The 18,736-nt window shown below is 35.5% G+C and overlaps 1 long non-coding RNA gene across 1 annotated transcript in view; it reads right to left on the bottom strand.

Annotated features, from left to right (window-relative positions):
- Positions 1–333: 333 nt before the first annotated feature.
- Positions 334–18,736, bottom strand: part of LOC134745415 (uncharacterized) — a 164,983-nt gene continuing 146,580 nt past the window's right edge. The window contains exon 2 of the long non-coding RNA XR_010128172.1: positions 334–430. This is a non-coding gene — a long non-coding RNA (uncharacterized LOC134745415). The remainder of the gene's footprint in view (positions 431–18,736) is intronic.

The following is an 18,736-nucleotide window of genomic DNA, read 5'->3' on the forward strand; positions in this document are numbered from 1 at the left end:
GGATAAAACATAAAATGTTTTATGAATAAGGGGGTTAAACTGTAGCATTCACTTTTTATAGCATTTACTTTAAAATCGAGTTTCATTCGAAAACCATCCGTAGCATTCCCACCTAACTTTTGCTTGAATTCATTTGCATGCAAATTGCTGCAGATATCAATTTGTATGTGTACCAATCCATTCCCAGAAGCGTCTCAACCTGCATAAGTTATTAATGGTTGAAATACCAATCAGCGTAACGTCTAATGGCGTCTGGAGGTTATTTTAATCATTAATATAATGTACTATAGCATTCATTGTAAGATTGCGATATTACCCACAAAAAATAAGGTAAGTAAGTAGGTAAGTAAATATTCTTTATTGCACCAATAATTATATATTTTACATGCATGTAAAACTACAAACAAATTTTAAAGGAAAATAGAACCACCTACCTACATATATTATAAAATATTTGTGTTGCTTTACTTCCTTTTTCGATCTGCCTTATTATATAGTAGGTCGGACCAACAGGTATATCATATAACTTATAATGTACATATTTACTTAATTGTATTTTTATATCAACAGTTATATCAACAGTGCTATCTGAAACAAGAAATAAAGTAATTTAGATAAGTACTTAAATATACATTTTATGCATATCAAAACTCAGTAAAGCGAATCAATAGCCAATAACATAAACCTAAGCGACTAAAGCTATTTGGTAATTTATAAAACAACAAGCCTTAAGTTTAAAACATATTAAATACTGCGCACTATTACACCAAAATACTACCTATCATCTCAGATAAATCATAATAATTGAAGTAGGTATATTTTGAGGTACCTTTATTTCAATTTGGTCTCAAGAGCATTGCATCGAAAAGGACTACAAAATAAATACGTTTTTGTGCAGCAGCTGACGCCGCGGGACGCCGTTTTTTCTATCATAAATATCAATTCACGCAAACCAACGAAACACATTTGTACTTATTTAGCTCGGAAGGGACGCCACGCCAGGGACACTTAAAACTTCCTGCGCAAATTTCTATTATTATACTTACTTATTACTAACGTTTACGACTCAAATAAAATACGAGAATTAAATGCGTGATTTATTATGTAAATGCAGTTAAATTTTAAACCTCTGGGTTCGCGCGTTCGTGTCACAGCTGCAAAATGGACAATAAATTATACGGTTTATGTAAACCTTGAACGAATGTGAACCTTCGCGATCGGAAATGTAAAGCCGAGCCGAAAATAAGACGAAATAGTAGACGTAAACGTGTAAGCAAAATGAAATGCAAAACGAATCAAACAAGCCGCAAATTACGTTAACTTAATGCTGTTTGTGTGCGTGGAATCAAAGCGCAAAATTTTAGTAAACACGGCTTTATGGGGCATATTCAGAACCAGAGATATATTATATGATATTAATTCGATTTATATATTTTTCCGTCTCCCTCATAATACATATATATCTAACGACATTCTAGAAAACGAGCGGGCGATAGCTTTGCATCTTATTTGTATCATTATTATCATTTTATTGCAAAAGCATAATGTAGGATAAGCCAACCTAAGATAACGTCAAGCGCATTGGACTTATCCAAATCACCAAATGAAATGGTACGCTCTCTTACAAGCGCTACGTAACGATATTCATATTGAATATGTATTAAAACATGACCCATCTAAATACTGCCCAGGAATGTTTAAATTGCACGTGCTCGCCGCCATCTTGGCGTAGGTAGGTAGGTAAGTACATAAAATGGCGTAGTGGCCAAATGGACGGCGCGGCGTGACCGAAGCTTTACAGAATTTCCAGATTAATGACTTAATTGTCCAAGTTTAACTGTTAAACGGTTAAGTTTGAACGGGCGAGATGGTGGACTGCGACACTTCGCAGTTCGGTAATGAACGTATTGGGCGATTTTAGCCACTTTGAGGGCACTTGATTACAGTTTGTCTTTGGCACGATTGAGTCAGAAGATTCAATTCATTTTGTTTCAACGAGGTAAAACTTTATTGCTACTTTTTACCCAACTGATGGACAAGGGAATTTATCTTAGCGCGCTTTGCCGAGCTTTACCGAAGAAGTAGGTATATTGTATCTACTTATTTACGTCGGTATTAACATATATATTCTTTCCATATCTAATACGCAAGCGTATTCGATTTTTGCTTATCAGCCAGGATATTGTAAATGCAAAAATGTACAAGAATAACTGAGTTATCTACAAGCCGCCTTTAGACTTCTCTTGTTCTAGTAAACCAGTAATCGTAACTCGTAAATAGTACGCTACTTTATATATACCTTATCGCACTGCAGCTCGTACCAGCAACGGCGGCTCAATTTCAAACCTTATTTCTTATAGATAAGGTTTATTAAAGCTTGTGTTCAAGTTTAGGTAGTCTAGGTCCGCACAGGCGATTTGTTCTGAGTTATCGCAGGTTAGGTCGAGTTGATAGCGTTGTTTTTATACCCTACTGTTGAAAGGAGGTTACTGACATAAGTCACAAGACATCTCCGGCGTAGTTCTCATATGAGCAATTTTTTTTAAATCTTATTATAGATTTTAAGGGAATATTGCATGGACATTTGTGTATGTGATGTTTTACCTAAGTAACACTCCATGACAACCCGCATTTGACTTGAGTTGCCAATTGCCATTGCCACGCATCGAAAATGAAGTTTGGATTTAAAGTAATGAGAGTCCTACCAGTAACTTGGTGCCTTATGTATTGTATTGCCTGTGAGGGGCTAAGGTGAATATTGAATTGAACATCTTATGCATGCTTTGCTATCGTTCGAGTAATACAAGAATAAACTTGCTCTATGTTGTCATTATTATAATGTGTGTGGTATTCTCTTCTCCTATTACTCCAATATTGAGACAGTTAATAAATTAACCACCGTTATCGGAAAGTGGCTCAGTTTATCGCCCTTATTATAAACCCTTAGCCACGAGTAAACTACCAGAATTTTCCATCATCAACTAAGGGAGGATTCGCTTCAAGCTAAACATGAGTCATGGTTAGCTTACCATGACCTAGAGACCCGTAACGGCTATGTGTTGCCAAAGGCCACCGTTACACTGGTTTCAGACAGGCTAGGTAAGCGATATGATTAAGAACCTAGCTCGCGATTAAATCAACTGATCGGAACTAATCCTGTCGACGAACCACACATTACCTTACCGTAGGCGTATTTTATAAACACATCCATTCTAAAACAAACACTAAAACTATGCTTATAAAGCTCTAAATCTCTTATTAATTCCCTGTATTCACTTTTGCAAAGCTCAATCAAGTTTAAAGTATGTTAGTAGCGTTTTAAGGTTGAGTTTAGCTTGTCAGAATGTTAAAGTAATATATACACGGTGTTGACACCTAGCCTAGACGTAGAGGCACGATACGACTCCGATACGATCTGGAATACTAGTGAAGTGAAGTGAAGTTGAAGTGAAAGGGAGATTATTGTAATAGCTCCTTGATTTTGATTGTACCTATTTTATGTGGTAATCCACGAGATTTGTAAATAGTTATTTTATTGTAGATTGAAGTAGCTGATAAGCTCAGCATATTTTATCGTTATTACTGCATATTGTAAATAGGCATATTTTACAATGTACATAAATAAAGAACAAGTGGCAACTCGTTTTTGAGAATTGACTCAACTATTATGACAATTTAATGTGTGCGTGTGCTTATTTATAGATTTTATTTTACAGAATAAATCCCCGGCTCCCCCGTTTTAATTATGATTTTAGTTTAAGTTTAAGATCTAATGCAAACAGCCAACCGTTCTCAAAATGATGAAGATAGAATGTAAAGTTTGTAATGACTTACTGAGCTAAGACAAATAAAACATTAACTAAGCTTATGTTAAGTCCTCATATACCGTACTCGCATTTCAAAATAAACAATATAAAACATATAAGCATGCAATTTTCCACATTTTCATAAAATTCAAAACTCAAGGAGTTTAAGGCGGGCTTATTCGACGATCTAATTTACTTGAGTATGCCTTAATTAGACGTCTGGCCTGTTCCTCGGTATAAAAGGTTATAAGTCTCGAGATGTTCTCTGAGACATAGGCCTTTTTATGCAAGGTAGTATTTTACGCTCGGTTCTAAAAGTCGGAAAAGCTCTAATTTTTGGTAAGAGAAAGACCTTTTCCTATACTAGATATGCTCGTTACGATTGTGCCTGAGGAGAGGACGGTAATAGGTGAGTCTGAATCTAATTATTTTTCAACTCACACGTCCAGTTTTCTCTAAGGTCAGCAAAAACTATGTAATTGGTAACTGAGACAGTTTTATGCAAATTACCTTGAAGAAAAAAATACTGGATAGACCGTGGTGTAATATGGCCGTGGTGGCTTGTGTTTAGCACCAAAAGTGTTTGGGTGTACGATACCATACCATTATATATACCTACTATATTCATACTACTTACTTAATAAATAACCAAGATCAAGATTTTATTTCTATTTTCAGATTCACATTTAACGCATATAACACAACTCGCCATTTAAACTTTAAAAATTACTGCAAAAAACTGTACTTCCAAAATGACTAGCCAAATCCGAAATCCTTGAAAATAGCAAGTAAATTCCTAAAACGTACCTGAAACTAGTACCTCGAACTTATTACTTTCGGATAACATTGCAAATTAAATAAAAAGGTTCAATCGGCCCAACTTTTCTAAAGTGGTTTTAAATATTCTAGCCATCCTAGCCTGAGTAGGACTACTTATAGCCAGTCGAGCATCGTTCCGTAGGTACTATTATTACAAAGTATTTGTTTAAGTTAAACTTTTCATGTTTTTAAGTTTTTTTTTAAATAACTTAAGCTTTTTTAATATAATGTTACTGTGTAAAGTTCTATTATACCCACTTATCCTTCAGCCGCCACGAGACCTTTAAAGGCTTCCCATTCCATTGTATTGTGAATGTTTATTTTAACAGCAAATCAAAGTGCATTTTTTTAGCAAGTTTTGGTTTGTGGGTGGCTAGAGGTTATCTCAGGTGGTCGGTTAAGAAGTTGTGTGGTAGTCTTCTAGTAGAATATAGCTTAGAAGTGGAAACTAACTCTAGTTGGAGTATTTAATTTTAACTCACTTAATACGGTCTGTTGTCTGTTGTGTCTAAACAACAAGTAGCAAGGCATAGTGTAAAATACCAAGCCATTCGAATTTTTAACCAACTACCTGCAAATCTAAAGGATATTACAGATTATAAAATATTTAGTAAGCACTTGAAGATATTTTTATTGAGGGGGTGCTTTTACAGCATCGACGAGATATTTGCAAATTAACTGTTTTTACAAAATTATCTTATGTAACTTTTACACATGAATGATGACATTTTTATTACCTACTTCATCTGTCCTTTGTTTGTTTTTTGTTTGAATTGTATTTTTGGAATTTTATTTCTTGACATGTCCCGCTATTATTTATGTGCTAATACATAGTTTGTAAGATTTTTCTAACACAATATCATATTGTTATAGAAATAAATAAATGAAATGAATGAAATGAAATGTTTCACAATGTCCAAATAAATGCCCGAACTGAATAAACTGCTTGCCACTTATATATCTGACGAATAAAGTCAAAGTTAGCGTTTCACAATCTTCAAATAAGCTTAACTGGTAGATTAACGCATAATATTGTCTTCGGTTACCCACATACATTGTATGTCTCTATTTTTGCACTTTGTAGCTTTTCCTCAGCCACCTGTTGACCACGAACGCTGTAAAGGGTTCGAAACGTCGGGATGTATTACAAATTCAATATGCGCGATGTAATCCGTTTTTATAGTTTTATTTCATAGCTATCCAATACTTTACTCAGATCGTCAGGGTAGACCATGGACAAATATCTAGGTTTAATAACGGTTCATTGTGTTCGATGTTTGTTACAATACTGTTAGCAAAAGCAAAAAGTAAACTACTCCAACCTACAGCGATCGTAATATTATGGGTTCACTCGCAATAGAAAAAAGTCGTATCCGTATAAGATACTTAATTAAGCACCTGTAGTATCAATTTACGACAAAAATTAAAAATTGGTAACCGAGCACAATCAATAAAAACATCCTTAACGACATTCCAGAGACTGTCATTGGGCCACCATAAAAATATTAATAAACAAACGGACTGTCACAGATGCTATCGGCTGATATATGGCTACGGGCCGCGGACAAATGTTCCCATACATGACTTGCTTCGTTCCAACTGCCTAAAGATCACGGGCAACTTGCTATTGAGAACCAGTATAATTTACGCACACCTATTACGCTTAGCCTCGGTCTTGAAGTCAGATTAAAATGTTTCTTCGAGAAGCAGACTCGTACGCGCTAATGCAACTAATGGGAATAAGTGTCTTTGACTGTCACTGCACTTGATAATCAACCTTTTGGATGGATAAATAAAGTTATATTTTAAAATTAAAGGTGGAATTGAGACTTTACCAAAAAACTGATCGACGTGTATCAAAATCGTAACGATTTAGGGTTTATGTGGAATTTGGAATGCACTGCTGCTTTAATAAGCTTGTGTTTGGACCATTGTGTAGGAGACAGGTATTGGACAGATGTTTGGATGAGTTGCCATCGTTGATAGACGTATGAAGGTGATGTGAACGAAAAATGAAGCAATAAACGTAGATGAATAAAAAAGTATAGGTAAGGAACTATTTTTTTATCACAAATTTTTTGTATAATTTTTTCATACGTCATCCAGAAAGATGGACCATTGGGCACCACAGCTCGGCCGAGGCAGAGGCAAACCAAAAAGAAGATGGTGAGACGATCTAGAATATCTGCACTCATTTTGTGGCGTTTGGCGGGAGCATGCACAAATGTATAAGATCTTTGCCCAGCTAGCCATGGGACAGTAGGTATAGTTTTGAAAAATATGTAAAGAGCAACTCTAAATGCTATTGATGCTGACTGTACTACATATGCCCTTACGTTTTATATGCGTACGCTTTATGCCATTTACAAATCGCGTCAACGTTACATGCGTAAGGCTTAGTGTGGTTAATCCCAAAATTGAACTGCCGAATCCATAACATTAGTGTATATGATTAATCGACATAAGAAGTCGTGTCGCATCGATCCCGCGATACCATCGACACTCGACAACGACACGTAGGCTGCGGGTGCGCATGTCACCAGTCACCACACATAAATATACTAAACCAGTATTTTCACTACGTGTTAAACAGAGGGCATCTACCGTCAATATAAGTAGAGAAGTTGAAAATCCTAACTTGCTTATAGCTCTTGCATTTTCGAGCGATAGAGGCAGATTTTCGATTTTCGATGTTGGCGGTAGGCCCTCTGGGGGCCTAGTCAAGATGACAATCCCAAAAATGACAATGTACATTAATTAACGAACGCCAAAAAAAAAAGAAAAATGTATCGGGATGACAGATGCTACGAAAAGTCACGTGACTATTTCCATACATTATTTAAGTTTCGATTTGTGTTTTCGGTCAACGTTTGTCATCTTGGCTAGGCTCCCCAGGTAGGTATATGCAGAGCAAGTTCCCAGTAAAACATGTAACATATTCCGGTTAATCCTGTTTGTAATTGTAATCGTCTGATAAATTTCGGATGCACTAAAATACTTTACGTTATGATATGTGTGTAGATAAAGTTTATTGATCTACATCAATAGGTATCATAAACCTCCCTATAATATGTTCAGAATAAGCTAACGGCCTATATTAACAAACCTGTATCTGTGGGTGTATCGTAATTTTAACTTTATCGATAACGGATACCTTAATTCCATTCAAATTTAGAACATCTCTGAGAAACAAAGAAATTTGATTTGGCCTCTATTCTAATATCAGTCGAGATGACGTTTCAGTTGCAAACTATATGATATTGATGTAGATAAAGCAGTGTATGTAACTGTACATAATTAGGCATTAAAATACTTGTGTTGTTATTTTATGCACACTCGTATTTTAATGCCTTTCATTATGTAGCAGTCACATAAACTACTATAATATTAAAATCATATCGTAAAATTGACATATCGGCCTCGGCTGCATAACCTTTATGGTGTTGTTGTGGTAGATGTTTGGGTATAAATTTCCATTGTCTACTTACTCCCTGTCTAATTGATAAGTATATGGGACCAGCCTGGTTAATATCCAGATTAAATTGCTTTAACTGTGTTGACCATATCGGGTGAACATGTAGTTAGATATTTTTGTATTAAAACATAATTTATTATGTTATCGATGCTTATGGAATGTTGTGACAATATTATTTATTGTTTATTCATTTCCATACTTGACACCAGCGTCGGCTTAATGGCTATGTTTCGACACTCCACTGTGAGTAGTGAAAGCGTCAAAGAAATTTGATGACGATGAAGGAGATGGTACATTCTAAACCAAACTTAACTTATAGTTGAACAAAGTATAGGTATAGGCGCTACTTCGTAGAACTTCTTGTAGGACTAAGTAAATTTTAGGTATTAGTATAATATGTAGTTAAGTCGTCAGGCGTCCATAGGCTACGGTAACTGCTTACCATCAGGCGGGCCGTATGCTTGTTTGCCACCGTCGTGGTATAAAAAAAAGTCATACGTAGATTTTTTTTAAAGACTATACAATTGACTATATGTATAACAATCGGCCAGAATTAGAGTCAGACCAAGCTAAGTTGGCAGCGATTTTGATAGCCCAGACGGTGCAACTGTTATTTTAAACATACATACATACACATACATATAATCACGCCTATTTCCAGGAGGGGTAGGCAGATACTACGGATTTCTACTCTACGATCCTGACATACCTCTTTCGCTTCCTTCACTTTCATAACATTCCTCATACACGCTCGCCGGTTTAGGGTGCTCTTGACCTGGCCTTTCTTCAGGATTTCCCCGATCTGATCAGAGAAAGTCCGCCGAGGTCTACCCCTTCCCACTCCCGCTTCTGCTTCTCCCTTATACACTCTCTTTTGTTAGCCTTCTTTCACTCATTCTTTTCACGTGTCCAAACCATCTCAACATACCTTACTAAATCTTCGTTCAGTCCACACTTTTCCCTTAAATATCACACTGTTCCTAATTGTCTAAAATCTTGTGATCTCACACCACACACACACGTAAGTGTGTCAAGTCTTGCTGGTAACAAAGCCTCACAGAAGTCAAAGACTAAAGAATGACTCACGTTAGACCGGGCCGTGTCCGGGCCGGAGCTTCGTTTTCTATGGAAAGCATCACGTGATCACCCGCCCGGTCTAACGTCAGTCATCCTTAATGGTCTCGCCCATCGATCAATCATCAATCGCTAGCCGCTAAATCCTGATCTATCCCTTTTATTTACAAGTGTATATGGGTTGTGAGTTGAGTATGAAAAATTTCAACACAACTCACAACCCAATGCAGCAAATTTTGAAACTACCAACTTACAAACTAAATTGCAACATGTAAGGCTTTTAAAAACGTCCTTTTCACTACGAGTACAACATCTGAACGTAATTTTGCTCATCTTTGTCTGTTAAGTCTTGGTTTGAAAGCCTCACAGACCAATAGTCCTGCACATCGATCAGCCGCACGCCGCTAAATCCTGATTTATCTGGCCGACTACATTTTTGTTCGTAAGTGGATTACCGGCTACGAGCGAGTGTCTGCAACTGTTGTTTAGTACGGACGGAATGAGAACATTCGGACTGTACGGATTGAAGTAAGGAAATAAAGATAGTAAGGCTAACTGAGGGTTACAATTTGTAACTTACAAATACGATTTTTTTAAGGAAAGTTTTTAGTTTTGATTTAACATATATTTATTTTCATAGTCATCACGTAATTGAGACCAAATATAGTGAAAAGGGTTTGAAAAATATTCCACATGATATAGGTGGAATAGGCGAAATAATGACCGAGGTTGCAAAGTTCTTAACGTCACCTCCGAGCTTGATCCTGGTTCTAAAACACAATACCTACACTGTACGAGTATAATAACCTGGTAGACAGACAATAAGATAAAATTGTAGCTTCTAGTTGAGTTATTCAGTTGTAGGTACTAAATTTTTGCGACCTGGGCCCCATTTCATTAAACTTTCTATCTTGTATTATTAAGGTACCAACTTCAGACTTTTTAGCTGATATTATTAGAATGAGACTTTCATGAAAAAGCATTTGGTATACTGGTGCCCATAAAGTTACGTGTACAAAGTACAGTTTAGTTATAACTAAACGTGAAATTTGAATACACGCAAAAAGTATCACTACTATGTACTATTTAGGTATGCCTATTGAGAACAGTGTGGCCTCATCAGCAGAGAACTATCATCAAATCAACCGTATGCAGGAGCAGTGCCCTTGCCGTGATTGAGGGCGTTATTGTTATTAATTATTTATTTATTACCCCTGACTTGTGAGGGATGCGTGCAGTGTGACGAGAGGAGCGGAAACGGGTCTAGTCGATTTCTCTTTGAATACACGCTCGTGATTCATAATTCTATACGTTAATAGTTCTTGCATAATTCCTTAGACCAAGATATTTTGCTTATTACTATTACAGTCACATGATCACAGGATTTTTATACTCCGAAAGTTTAATCAGGACAAAGATTCACCAAAGTGTAAAAAACTGTTTTGATTGTCATTCGTCCTATTTAGATCAGTTTTACATGTCGTGACATAGCATCGCATCTTAACTATCGCTCGATTAATTAGGGCAGTTGGTTTCCTTATGCCGCTTCAGCTGCATACATACAAATTTTCATGTCAACACCTTTGCACCATAAGTTTATTAATGAAAATACATAGGTGTAAAACTTATTGCTTCAACGCTACGCCTTTCTTTAGGGAGTTCTGTATCTGCTACGAAGCTTTGTAAGTAACTCGTATAGGTACAGTCAGCTGCCGAGATAACTGACCCCCTGCATAGAAATTTACGTATTACTTGTGCCGCTGCGCTGCTCTTTCCCGCTTTCTTCGTCACCATGTCGCTACGATAAACGCTACGATTGAAATAAATAACAATTTGACATCCCGTCTCCGCGCTAACTAGACATAAATCATGCGAGCGCCGGAGATTTGTCACATGGAGTCCTGATGGCGTAGGTGCACCATACAATTCTTATACCTTATTCCAAAGAAATAAAGTCCACCGGTGATCAGTTAAGATTGGTGCTGATTTGTCGCTGTTAATTGCCCATACGTCAACCTTATTCCAATGGGATAGGTTCTACAATTGATCGATGGAGTTGGTTGCTAATATGTAGTATTTACGGCAATGTCGCTGTCGCATGGAAATGTTTCCCATAGAGTTGACTCATGAGAGCGCAGCGCATAGTTACGCACTAATGAGGCGTCATAATATGTTAAAAAACCGCCAAATCCCTCAGGCTGCGGACTCATATGTAAAAAAAATGTCAAGTTGTTAGTTACAGGGCGTGTCAAAAAATACAAGCATGTACAAATAGTTATTTGTTATACAAGGGTGCAAAGTTGTATTTTACCCGCGAGTGTGGAATTGAAACACGAGCAAGCGAAAGGATTCTATAGTTGAACCACGAGCGAAGCGAGTGGTTCTAAAATAGAATCCTGAGCGTAGCAAGTGTTTCAACACACGAGAAGTAAAATAAATTTGCACCCGTGTGTAACACAAAACTTTTCACCTCACTATAGCGAGGAAAGTGCAACATCCACAGGCGTTAGATCATCTTCATCACTGAAATCACTCATTTTTTTACGATATTATAACAAAAAAGTAAAAATTTTGTTGACAATGTTGACATTTCTGACGTATGAAATGATGCAATGCTCAATGATGCGTTTTGAAATTGCATCGACTCAACTTGTGCGTTCAGAATTATATTTAACATCATTATTAAAAAACAAACGTTTCTTATGGAACTGTAAGGTTTATGACATAAAATCATTAAATAAAGCTAAATTTGGTATTTTTTATTAGATTCTCAAACCATTTGTTTAATGATAATTAATATCAAACGAATCATTATTATGAGCGTTTTACGTTTTGTTATCTGTCAAGCTACTTAAACACGCTCCATCCAAGGTCAAATTACTTTCCCCACTAGTGGATAAAATGCGTTTTTCCCTGCTTGTTTTAAAGGATAAAAGACAACTTTCCGAGCTAGTGAGGGGAAAAAGCATTAACTTGGCCATTTTAGACCTAAACTTATTTTAATCAATCTATGTTCAACAATGTAACATAACATATACCCGAAAAGCTGTCAATCACCTTCCCTTTGGTTAATTTTAAAATGATTTTTCTTCGCAGAACAAAATCATGTAAAAAACAAAACAATTTTCTTAACCAGCTGGGTAATTCTAATAACCAACTTAGGTAAATAAACAATAGGTAAGTCTTTGTTCTTAGAATCAGTATACGCAGTGTGTTCGTAGTAAAATTTAGGTGCAGTTACCAGGAATTCCTCTACACACTATATTTCACCGTGGGTGGGAAATCTACGTGTCCCCTAGAGGACCCCTACCTCATTACTGATGTACATTTTTGTGAATGAACCTGCCTTCAATTCAATTTCTCAATACCCCCTTTGGAATGTTTAAAACGCATTTGTTTGCAGGCGTCGGGGGCGAAAAGTCAACCTGTTCTTACTTTCTTTACCGGAGTGTTTTATAATGGAGTGCTTTGGCAAGGAAAAAACTGGGTAACTTGAATCATTATGTGAAGGCATATTATTATAATACAAGATGAGTAATTTAAGCGTTTTTAAAAATTCATCCCCTAAAAGGGTTAAAAAGGGGTTGAAAGTTTATATGGGGTTCAAAATTTTATTTAAAGCTATTAAGTTGAAACTTCGTAAAAAGGTGATTTTTTTTTCTCTTTTAATAAAATTATTAAAAGAGAAAAAAAACTAATTTCAGAGTTTTTGAAAATTTATCCCCCAAGGTGGTGAAAAAGAAGTTGAAAGTTTGTATGAAGGTCAAATATTTTTTGGGTGCGGGACTTGAATCATTAAAAAAATGCATGTTACTAGAATAAAAGAAAAGTAATTTTCAGCGTTTTCAAAAAATCATCCCTTAAAAGGGTTTTTTTTATAGTGGACTTAAAAATCTTCTAAGTGCGTTGAAAGGGATTATAACGAGAACATTTTTTTCAGTTAGGGGCTTGAAACTTCGTAGGCTGTGACACTTGTGACAGACAAATCTCATGCGTTGTACAATTTGTACATATAACGAACAATAAATTAACTATGTAAAATATAATAATTAACAGATGATTAACCGTCCCTACTGTTATATTTTGCTGCATAATAAATAAATAAAATAAAATAAATAATGTTCTATGCTCATGTAGAATATATAACCACCAATATACAAATCCACGAGTACGAAGTCCCGGGCAACAGCTAGTATGTATATAAAAAACCGGACAAGTGAGAGTCGGACTCGCCCACCGAGGGTTCCGTACTTTATAGCGGCAACAGAAATACATCATCTGTGAAAATTTCCACTGTCTAGCTATCACGGTTAATGAGATACAGCCTGGTGAATGACAGACAGACGGACAGTGGAGTCTTAGTAACAGGGTCCCGTTTTTACCCTTTGGGTACGGAACCCTAAAAAAAGGTTTATTTATACGTTTATTTTAATTACTCCATCTGGCAGTAATTACCCCGGTATTCGTATCTAATTGACCGGACTACGTAAATAGTCTAATGCACAAACAGTACTAAACGCATCCGTACCTGCCTTCTAAATATAGTCCTGGAAATGCACTGTTCGTTTCCGTTTCAATAGAGCCATACATTTTCCCTGACTGTAACAGTAAATTCGACTTTATGACTTTAGGGACAAGTTGCTTTTTGGAAGAAGGATTATTATGGATATAAGCGGTTTTGAAAGTTACTGGTTTGTAAATAGAAAGGATCGGGTAACGCTCTCTAATAAAGCTGAATTATTTTTGTTCACATACGGGTTGCAGTACATGATTATATAATTACTGTTCACGTGTTAACATTAACTATGGGTCAATTATGGATAATCGCTTAGGATTTGCGTTTTAATAAATAAAACCTTACCACCTCGAGCTTCATTATTTTTGGATTCCGATGAATTTCTAAATATGTTAAAATAAAATATTTTCTAAATAAATTCATTAAAAAATACGGCAACAAAATAGGAAATTTATTTCTATCTATACTTCAATTACATTTTAACTTTGTACTGACAAACTTTTTAGAAAATTCTCACTGATTCTCTAAAGTGCTAAGTATGTTTCTTTATGTTCACCACATAATAAAAAATACATGACAGAATAAAAAATACAAGTGAGAAATTCGATGCAGAGGCACAAGCGTAGTTACGTGCACGTCGTCACACACATACATATTATAATGCCCTTAACTAACACTTAATCCTAATTCTAATTTCTATAAACAAATCTCCTTTCATATCTTCATAGGTGTGTACATGTACATGATTATAATCAACGATTATAATCAAGTAGACAACAATTGAGTCAAAATTCAATTGTCCACACAGCCAACTAAGAAGGTCTTTTCTCACATAATTTTCTATTGAAATGGGTCTATGTATATGATTATGTGTGCACAATCTTCAATCTCTCATCGAATACAGGACAACTGATTGCTTACCAAATGCATTACCTCTGTTATATGTACTAGTATAAGTGTGCTCTACGAACATACATCTGTTACTAAACAACAGTTCTTTCTACGTTGGTTTGACTCAAGCAATGCGTTTGGTACGAAAGCAAAGATCCCTCACGACAATGCCTCCAAATGAAATTACCTTTAGCAATCGAGTAAGCCGATTATGGCCAATCGATTCCATATCGATATTACCGGCTTATCGATTGTCGTCGGGTTCAATTTGTTCCGTGGGAGTAACTGGCTGTTTTAAATTAGGTTTTATTATACTGTGTAAATATGTTATTTTATTGCTGCAATTGACACTGTTTGTGTTGCTAATATAGCTTAAATAAGGAGTGTATTTTCAAAAGGGGTTATTTCTCTATGAAAAAAATAAATAAGCCCTTTTGAAAAGACACTCCTTAAATATACAGAGAGAAATTCAATCAATACAAGTGTACCTTTCACAACAAGTAGTTAATATTTAAACACATACCTAAGCACATGTATTATGATTCTTTTAAACTAAAATTCATAATTGTGAGTTTAGGTTTAGATAAATTAAAATTACGAGCCAATCATGTGTTTACATAAATTCACGCATTATCGAAATCTACGATCGTTTTGTAAACTGAACTAGAATCTATGCGCATACTTATCATTCTAATCTCTAAACCTTATCTCAGGTTAGGATCCCATTCAATTATACATATTCTAGTATCCTTTACGTTCTAAACTCATGCTATTCTAAAATAAATCTTATCACATGCTGGATACAGTTAACAGTTTAATATCGAGTCATGTACTGTGACTGATTTCCCATCAGTCACAGTATTTGGAGCACCAATTATATGGAAATTTAAACGTAATCCTTTTAAAGGTATGTTATCTCCGTCTCATTCTACAGTGAGCGAATTGGATAGGTTCCTATAAGGGAAGGTATAAAAGTATCAGGTACTACCAGTAGTACCTGATACTAAGTACTGAAAGTATCAGGTTATACCAGTAGGATGTCAATAAAATCCGTGGATAAAGGCAATCAATTATGGTTTAATAAGGATCACGTTCAATACCGAATCAAGATACAAATATAACGTGCTCAAATGTAATGCAACTTTATATAATATGTTTATTTACATGCTATATGTAAGTATGCATTTTTTTTCTTGTGCGGAATTTGCTTAGAATCCCACTTTGTAACGTATTCCTAATCTTCTCTGACCTTGTTTTAAATAACTCGCAACAACAGCAAGAACAGGTTAAAAAAGAAACATTTTAGAGACATTGTTATTCGGCTAAAGTTTAGCAAAGTCCTCCCAAAGGATAGGACATTTTAAGAATAGTATACCTAAACCATCAAAACAAAAGCAAAGCCGCAACTCGCAGGTCACCATTCCATTCGCTCATTCCGCTCGGTTCAGTCGGTCAGCGCGGAAAGGAGCTGTCTCCTTATCTGCATCTTATTAATGCGCGACCCGATGCTCTTGCGCTGATAATGGACATAGAATGGCATAGAGTTAACAGATGATTGCGCCTAAAAACGTTCAGCAACCAGTGTTTGTGCGAAATTATTTATGCGGAACAGCAAAGTTGTCTTTATCATTAGAGCTTTGAAAGCAAAAGTGCAGGATTTCAGATAAAAATTTGAGAACAAAACGAATATTTCAAATTGAGGATAGAAAGGCAAGTCGTAACTTTTCTTCTCGCCATTACCATTATTAAAAAAAACATTCAAGTTCAATTAAATTTCCATACAAAGTAGTATTAATGATTAAAATGTATAAGTAATTAAATGTTTCAATAAAATATATAATATCTAAATTGTTTACATGCGATTATTCCGTAAGCTGAATATACCTATGATTAAAACTTATAATCCTAAATAAATCTAAAAATAAACACAAAATATAAAACTACTGAAAGAGGCCTCCCCGCACAACCCCGGCGCAAAGTTGCCCATCACACTCACACTCGCTGCGGTTCCGCGTTGAATCGAATTAATTGCTCTTTATTAGTTACAAATGCAATCCAAATAAGCGATCCTATATTTTTTTCTAAATCCGCATTCAAATATCCATGTTATTCTTTAGTGATGTGGGTAATCATTAAAAGCAGCAGTTATTAATTCAACAAATAGGCACGTTGAATTAAAAAAACCGGCCAAGTGCGAGTCGGACTCGCGCACGAAGGCTTCCGTACCATTACGGAAAAAAACAGCAAAAAAAACACGTTAGTTGTATGGGAGCCCCATTAAAATATTTATATTATTCTGTTTTTAGTATTTGTTGTTATAGCGGCAACAGATCATCTGTGAAAATTTCAACTGTCTAGCTATCACGGTTCATGAGATACAGCCTGGTGACAGACAGACGGACAGACGGACGGACAGACGGACAGCGGAGTCTTAGTAATAGGGTCCCGTTTTTACCCTTTGGGTACGGAACCCTGAAAATAGCTACCTACCTATACATTAAATATCTACTGCAAGAAAGTCTGTGTAAATATTAATTTATTTTACTTTATTGCACATCAAAAAAGGAACAAATGGCGGATTTATTGCCTCACATATTCTTCATGTGGACCCTTTCTTGTCGTTCCTCTGTGCTGGCATCTTGCGGCCTATCGAGCAAACTATCGCGACCCGGCCAAACATCTAAATTAATTAAATACTGCTCAGCATTGGTATTTGTATTTATTGTGGGTGGATGCTGTCTGGCGAGATTTACGGCGTTCGAATAGCCTTGCCTTTTGTTTACGTCAGCATTGGTAGAAATTTAATTAAGAAACATTTTGTTAGGGCGTGAAAAGCCCTTCATGGTTATTTTCACCACACCACCTGGTAAAGGATCTCTTGATTGTTCAAAAACTGATAAGAAAGTTTCATTTTATTCACGTGTGAGGCAAAGTAGTCAAATGCAAATTTTGAGTTGTTTTCTTATGTTTGCTGGTGGAATTGACTTTTAAATGATGCTCTAAGAACAAATTAAATTATTTTCTACTTCAGTTTATAGTTTTAAATGATGATTTAGAAAGATAAATTTTAATAACATTCATTTTGAATCGATTTGCTTTGATTTTGTTTTATATTTTACATTTAGTATTTTCCTTGTGTTGGTGTGGTGAAAGGTTTTGTGTTTCACTCGGTGGCAAAATTTGTTTAACCCTCGTGCCTTGAAACGAAACCCTTGCAACGCTCAAGATTCCATTTATTGAATGGGTTCAATTTTGGAATCTTTCGCTTGCTCAGGTGTCAAGCACGAGAGGTTAAACAACAACTTTGCCCCCTTGTAAAACAAATAGCTATTAACGCCTTATTATTTTGAAATTATAAAAAATTTAATCCAAAGGCAATCATCAGCTATTTTTATTCCGCGAAAAGTGCAGCTACCTGTAGTTTAGAAGAAGTAGCAAATTTTGTTGTTTGTTGCTATTATTTTATTTCATACACCATTCATTTATTTGAATATACTCCAATACATACACTGGAAGGTTGTATTAATTTAGTAGGTACTTAAAGTACATACGTATCTATACTAATAGAACATATCATTCGCTTTGCCATGATAAAATCCCAGCAACAGTAGCGCGATAGCTTTGGCTTCTTACATAAAGAGTTTTGCTCTAATCTAGTTTGATGCAATAACAAAAATACAGTCACTTAATAAAATAACAACTATAATGATAGTATTCAAGTCAGCATTTAACAACTTCGCTATCCAAAGTCTCAGCTCAAAGGTTATCACCACGAATGTGATAGAGTTCCCCGAAATCGTTTACCGTAAGTCTTAATAACTTGTGCGTATGCATAATAAATAGAAGTAACTTACCGTAATCTCCTACAAACCAAGGCCTTTTTGGATTTGAGAACTGTTTTAAATGTCGGAGGTGAACATCAAAGATTTTTAATACGAAAAGTTAATTATAGACTTATAGACTTTGTTTGAGTTATTAAAGAAGTTTAAAGAAATGTATATGTAATATGTAATCTTATTTAGCGTTGTCTCCGTTATCTTTCTACTCAAGATCTGCTTACTATTCTAGTGATAATAATGGGCTACAAAAAAAAAGAAATACTATAAAAAAGTATTCACATTGTTAATAGGTAATGTGCGTTGTAAGTATTTTGTT

Source organism: Cydia strobilella, chromosome 11 (assembly GCF_947568885.1).
Source record: "Cydia strobilella chromosome 11, ilCydStro3.1, whole genome shotgun sequence".
NCBI lineage: Eukaryota > Metazoa > Arthropoda > Insecta > Lepidoptera > Tortricidae > Cydia > Cydia strobilella.